This window comes from Sinohyriopsis cumingii, unplaced genomic scaffold, assembly GCF_028554795.1.
Source record: "Sinohyriopsis cumingii isolate HCF-2022 unplaced genomic scaffold, ASM2855479v2 utg000354l, whole genome shotgun sequence".
Taxonomy (NCBI): domain Eukaryota; kingdom Metazoa; phylum Mollusca; class Bivalvia; order Unionida; family Unionidae; genus Sinohyriopsis; species Sinohyriopsis cumingii.
Genome location: NW_028315890.1, coordinates 161,037 through 167,500, shown reverse-complemented (window position 1 = coordinate 167,500; position 6,464 = coordinate 161,037).

The window sequence follows — 6,464 nt, the reverse complement described above, 5'->3', positions numbered from 1 at the left end:
CTGCACTCAGCGGATCCGGTGTCGTTAGCGCCTGGTAAAAAAGAAACGACGTCGTCGTCGGGGGGCAAATCGAACGTCATTTGGTTTAATTGATACCTTCTGCACTCAGCGGATCCAGCGTCGTCAGCGTCGGGTAAAAAAGCGCGACGACCGCATTGATGTCATTACCCCCTCTGCTGCTAAGGGGCTATTTACAATGAAGATCCTCATGATCTTACAAACAAAGTGATCACTAATTCCTCCTCTTGTAGATCAATTAGGTTATTTGACTGATCGGTAAGTTTAAAATTAATTCTCGTTAAAAACCGATTATGGCATCTCATATAGACCGGATTAATTGGACTCTCAACGATTAAAAATCCCGGAGGGGCTGTTGGTGAAAATGAATAAAGAATATACCCCTGTTCAGCCTGATTTGACTGCTTGGTATCCACCTGGTAACTTCCTTCGATAACATCACACACTAGATTGATTGCTATCACCGATGTAATATTTACGTTGTATGGGGCAATATGCCTACCACCCTCTCCGTTATCGTGTCTGAGGACAGTTGATGGGCCGAGAAAATCATTAAGAGATTTTTTTAGTTCTGGCGCGTTGTATCCTGGAAATTTGAAATCGGGTAAATCGGCTTCTGTGATATTATACTCGGTTAGGACTTTTTGTTTATTATCATCGCTGTTAGCGGATATTGTTTTAACGATTCGTTCATTGATATATTCCATGTCTGATATAAGTTGATTTAACACCTCGACGTGTTTTCGTGTTTTTGTTTTCCGTAGCTGTTCTAGTTGTGATTGGTAATTACGATTAATCTCGGTAAACGCACCAGTGATATCATTTAAATTAACTGTGACCGTGGCTGACTATTCAGGAGTTTTCTTATACGGAAAATACCATTGCATGGTATTCCTGTTTTGAAATATAAACCTACTGGGTAATAACGTGCTTCTTATAATAGACAAATCATCTCGATACCGGGGGGTAATCTCATGATACGATTGCGCATTCGTGTGCAAGTCCGCGGAGATTTCATGAGGTGGATTCTCAGGCCATCCTAGTATGGTTGTTATTGAACTGTTATAAATATCAACCATATACCCGGGTGTGCTTATTTCAATCGTCGACGATAACGTCGGTTCATGAACCGTAATAGCGATTTTTGATTCTTTTCCTGTGATCGATTTTATTCTGCGTTGAAATTCTTTATTGATTTGTTCTATTTGGTATGATCCAGTTGGTATTGTAACCTCCTTCCAGTCTGGGGTCCCATCGGGTTTATTTGTCCATGCAAAAACCAGCGAGTTATTAGGTTGTTGTCCGTTAAATGCTTCCGCTCGGATATTGGGCCAACTGTGATATACTCGCAATTTTGCCAGCGCTATTTCCTTTACTGGAACCGATGATGGGAAGTTCACACTGAATTCGGGTTTCGTTGACGTTATTGATATCATACTTGTTTGTACCGGAGTGGTGTTCTCCGCGATCCGTTGAAGCAATTGAAACCCTTCGGGCTTCAGCGACATTATTATTATTCGCTGTTTTTAGTGTTCAATTTCAACACCGAATATTAACAACCTGCTTGTTTTCAGAAGAATGTTTTAAGCCCATTGAAGTGGTTTCAGCGGCGTGGTTTCCAGCTTCCAGTTGAAAATCCTCGATTTTTGACATCGCGGAGTCATACAACTGGACCATCGTGGAGAATTCAACATCGGATATGAACGAATTATCTATCGCCAACGAGATCAACCCGGATAATTTCGAGTACGCGTCGGATACTATTTGATGTTTTACTGTATACTCGTTGAGTTTTTTCTGAGAACACGATGATATCTTTCTAGTGATTGCGTTGGCGACTCCAGCAATTGTTGTCGCCGCGGAGATAGCGATTGGAACAGCGATCGGGGCCATCATGGTCACCGTGGATAAAATGACACCGGTACCGGCTACTATACCGGACACCGAGTACACGGCCACATCGATGGTGGTTATTTTTCGACGGTATTTTTTTATTTTTACACGGTATTGTTCGAAAAGCGTTTTCAAGTTCGCGGAGAATTATTTTACGGTATCGAATCGATATTGATGTGACGTCGGTGATACCTCTGATTCAATTACCCTGGTGGTCATTTTTTTTTTAAAAGAACTAGTGTTTTCAATTACTTACTTAGATCCACTACAAATTCCACATACCATGTGATGTTTGCCTTGGTTAAATTTATATCAACGGCATAATTTGTAAACGGTTCAGTTTTATCCTTGTCAAAGATTGATGATATTATATTGTTGTTATCGGATGTACTTAACGATGATATATTAAACTGCATCATTGAAACCAGTGTCAATCGATAAATACCCTTGACAGTTGCGGTAATATTTACTATATTATGCGTAGGAGTCCAGGTGAATGATCCGTGTTGAACCGTGTATACTGTGTTGATGGCGTTCTCATGAGGGATTTTTATTTTTTCAAATTGCTCTGTCATTCTCGGTAGTCTGTCTTTAATCGCTGCAACATCAATTTTGACTGTTCTTATTTCCCCTCCATACGCGTCTATATTATTCTTGTTCGCTGCAACATTAGTTTTGATCGTTCCTATTTCCGGTGTATTCTCGGTCATACCTTTTTTGTTCGCTGCAACATCAAGTTTGATCGTTCCTATTTCATATGTATGCACGTCTATACTTTTTTTGTTCGCTGCAACATCAGTTTTGATTATTCCTATTCCCCGCCAATACGCGTCTGCATCCCTTCTGTTCGCTTCAGCATCAGTTTTGATCGTTCCTATTTCCTGTGTATGCGCGTCTATATTATTCTTGTTCGCTTCAACATCAGTTTTGATTGTTTTTATTTCCTGTGTACGCGCGTCTACATCCCTTTTGTTCGCTGCAACATCAGTTTTGATTGTTTCTATTTCCCCTCTATACGCGTCTATATTCTTTTTGTTCGCTGTAACCTTAGTACCGAGTATACTTATTTCCTGTGTATACGAGTCTATATTATTCTTGTTCGCTGCAACATCAGTTTTGATTGTTTCTATTTCCTGTGTATGCGCGTCTATATTATTCTTGTTCGCTGCAACATCAGTTTTGATTGTTTCTATTTCCCCTCTATACGCGTCTATATTCCTTTTGTTCGCTGTAACCTTAGTACCGAGTATACTTATTTCCTGTGTACGCGCGTCTACATCCCTTTTGTTCGCTGCAACATCAGTTTTGATTGTTTCTATTTCCCCTCTATACACGTCTATATTCCTTTTGTTCGCTGTAACCTTAGTACCGAGTATACTTATTTCCTGTGTATGCCCGTCTATACTTTTTTTGTTCGCTACAACATCAGTTTTGATCGTTCCTATTTCCTGTGTATGCCCGTCTATACTTTTTTTGTTCGCTGCAACATCAGTTTTGATCGTTCCTATTTCCTGTGTATGCCGGTCTATACTTTTTTGTTCGCTTCAACATCAGTTTTGATCGTTCCTATTTCCTGTGTATGCCCGTCTATACTTTTTTTGTTCGCTGCAACATCAGTTTTGATCGTTCCTATTTCCTGTGTATGCCCGTCTATACCTTTTTGTTCGCTGCAACATCAGTTTTGATTGTTTTTATTTCCTGTGTACGCGCGTCTATACTTCTTTTGTTCGCTGCAACATTAAGTTTGATTGTTTCTATTTCCCCCGTATGCCCGTCTATACTTTTTTTGTTCGCTGCAACATTAGTTTTGATCGTTCCTATTTCCCCTCCATACGCGTCTACATCCCTTCTGTTGGCTGCAACATCAAGTTTGATCGTTCCTATTTCCTGTGTATGCGCGTCTACATTATTCTTGTTCGCTGCAACATCAGTTTTGATCGTTCTTATTTCCCCTGTATGCGCGTCTATTTCCCCTTGTTCGCTGCAACATCAAGTTTGATCGTTCCTATTTCCTGTGTATGCGCGTCTATATTCCCTTTGTTCGCTGCAACATCAGTTTTGATCGTTCTTATTTCCTGTCCATACGCAGTGATATCATTTATAGTTGTTGTAATTTCATCCAGCTTGGTATTTTTTTTACCAAAGAATTTATCAAAGTTGTCATCGATCCTGTTAACATTTTTTCGCAACGTGTAAAATTGGCCCGACAGCGTTGTAAACTCCAAAATAGTATTTTTTATCCCTGCAAGATTTGGTTCGGTCACCGTCGGGGTCCCAAAAAAACTAGCGGTAGTGAGTTGCATACCTGTGACAGATTTTTCCACCTCGGCGAATTTATTCACCTGCGCGTCAAGTTTGGTCACCGATCTATCTAACCTTATAAAACCGTCTTGGATTAATGTTTTCCTATTCGTTATCGTCAGGATGGATTCACCCGGTTTGAGTCGTCCGTCGCTGGTATACAGCGCGATAGTGTTCTCGGCGGCATCACGCTGTCGTATTAAAACATCGTCGAGTGACACATTACTGGATTTTAATTTACCCTGGCGGTCTTGAAATACAACTATTTCGCCCGGGTCAACACTGGTTAGATTTAACGTATCGGCGATTTCATCCTCGATTAGTTTTTTTATGTCATCGGTGGCAGGCGTTTCCGTGGATTTTTTCAGCGCCGAAATAGATCGTCCCCAGATATCAATCATTGTTATTGTAAAAAAACACAGTGTTTTTAATTAACCCGCCGGGCCTCTACGACCCCACTAGTGTATTCGTTTACAACCACATGAGGTGGTTTCCGCGATGATGAAATCGCCGCGAGTACGTTCAATACCTCACGGCCACATATCGGTGGGTCACTTAATTGTTGTGTTGGCAGCGTGGAATAAAAAACCGGGGCTGAACACGCCCGGATATACCGCATGAACTCGTTTGGCGGGGCTAACCCGTATGAATCAAAATAGACGATCGCACGCGGATCAATCGCGTACGCAACCCAATGAGTTCCCGCTCCGGAGGATTTATCGAGGTTAATTATACCGGTTTCAATATTCCTTGGTTTTGTTGGTAATTGATCCCTCATAAAAACACCTCTGAAGTTTTCTATCGCTAACGCGTCGGCGGCATCTATTAAATCAAAATTGGATAACGGAACCATAGACTCTTGCGTTAATAAACGGTTCCCGGTAGTCTTAGACCCTTCCCCGAGTACCATGAATACGGGGTTCCCGGTAGTCTTAGACCCTTTCCGGCTACGGGTCGTCCTCGTTTCTTTTTTTTATAGCCTCTCCCGGTCGCCTTCTTCAATGCCATTCCCGCCGCGGTACCAACGGCCCCCAACACCGCCGCCTTCGCCACTGCTGGGGCCGCCGCGGCAATCAACGCCGGAATCGCAGCTAACAACGGAAATATCCCACCGGTCTTTTCCATGTTTTTGATTGCTGCGTCTGAGAAGGTTATTTGAATACCCTTTTTATTCTTCATTGCATCATTGAAATGTTTTATTTGACGCGCCGTCAACGATATCTTATGCTTGCCACCAGTCATCTGTGACGGCTTTAACGTTATTGTGGTTCCACATTGTTTAGCGGACTTTGATTGTAATTTCTTGACTTGACCATCGGTCAACTCTACACTGACAACACTATACGACATTTTATTGTAAACGCGTTTGTGTTTTCAATTACATATTTTCCACTGGTGCATCAACGATTCTCATTCGTCCACCAACACCTTCCAACAGCATTGATTTATCGCTGAGAATGACAGCAACCGCTCTATAATCAGCACCACCCGGGGCTATACGAGCTCGGAAGTGTATATCAACGACGGATTGTCTCGTTAAATCAAGATGTTCCAACGAAAAGTAATAAATCGGATACAGGTTTTTAAAATCAAGTTGTGATATTTGCAAACCGGTGTCAACGTTTTGATCACGACCCATATATGACAGCAATCGATGGTACACACGTGCAACATGGTTGTCGCCGTAATTAAGCTGTATATCCTCGGATGGTTCCTGTTGTCCGTTTATTCTCAGCGAAACATCCCTGACTCCTAGTTGATCAAATATCATATGGCTGCGTTCTTGATTACCCAATCGATCCCTATTCTGTAGCGCTATAAATATATGACGCGGGGCTGAAACGCCTTGTTTTGATGCCAAGTGCCATGTAAATGTATCAGCGACATTATCCTCTTTAGCATCAGTCGTTGTTGTTAGCCAACTCAATAATGATTTTCCCCCCGTTCCATAAATGACAACAATTGTGTTTCTGTGGTAACTTATGGAGTCAACACCGGCATCCACAATGCTATTTTAGTTAAAACGACTTTACCGTCGGCGACGCCAGCAGCACGCCATATTGCATTGTTATCATCGCCCCTTCGCGTTAGCGCGATTGTATGCTTAGCCCCATAGATAACTTTTCTGACATTTCTACAGAATCCGAATATGTGATGGAGTGGAATCGCGCATGAAAACTGTCGGCGTTGTCCTTGCAACATCCCTAATCGTGTTGCAAATCCTAGATTAAAATTATTGTTAGCACTTTTTA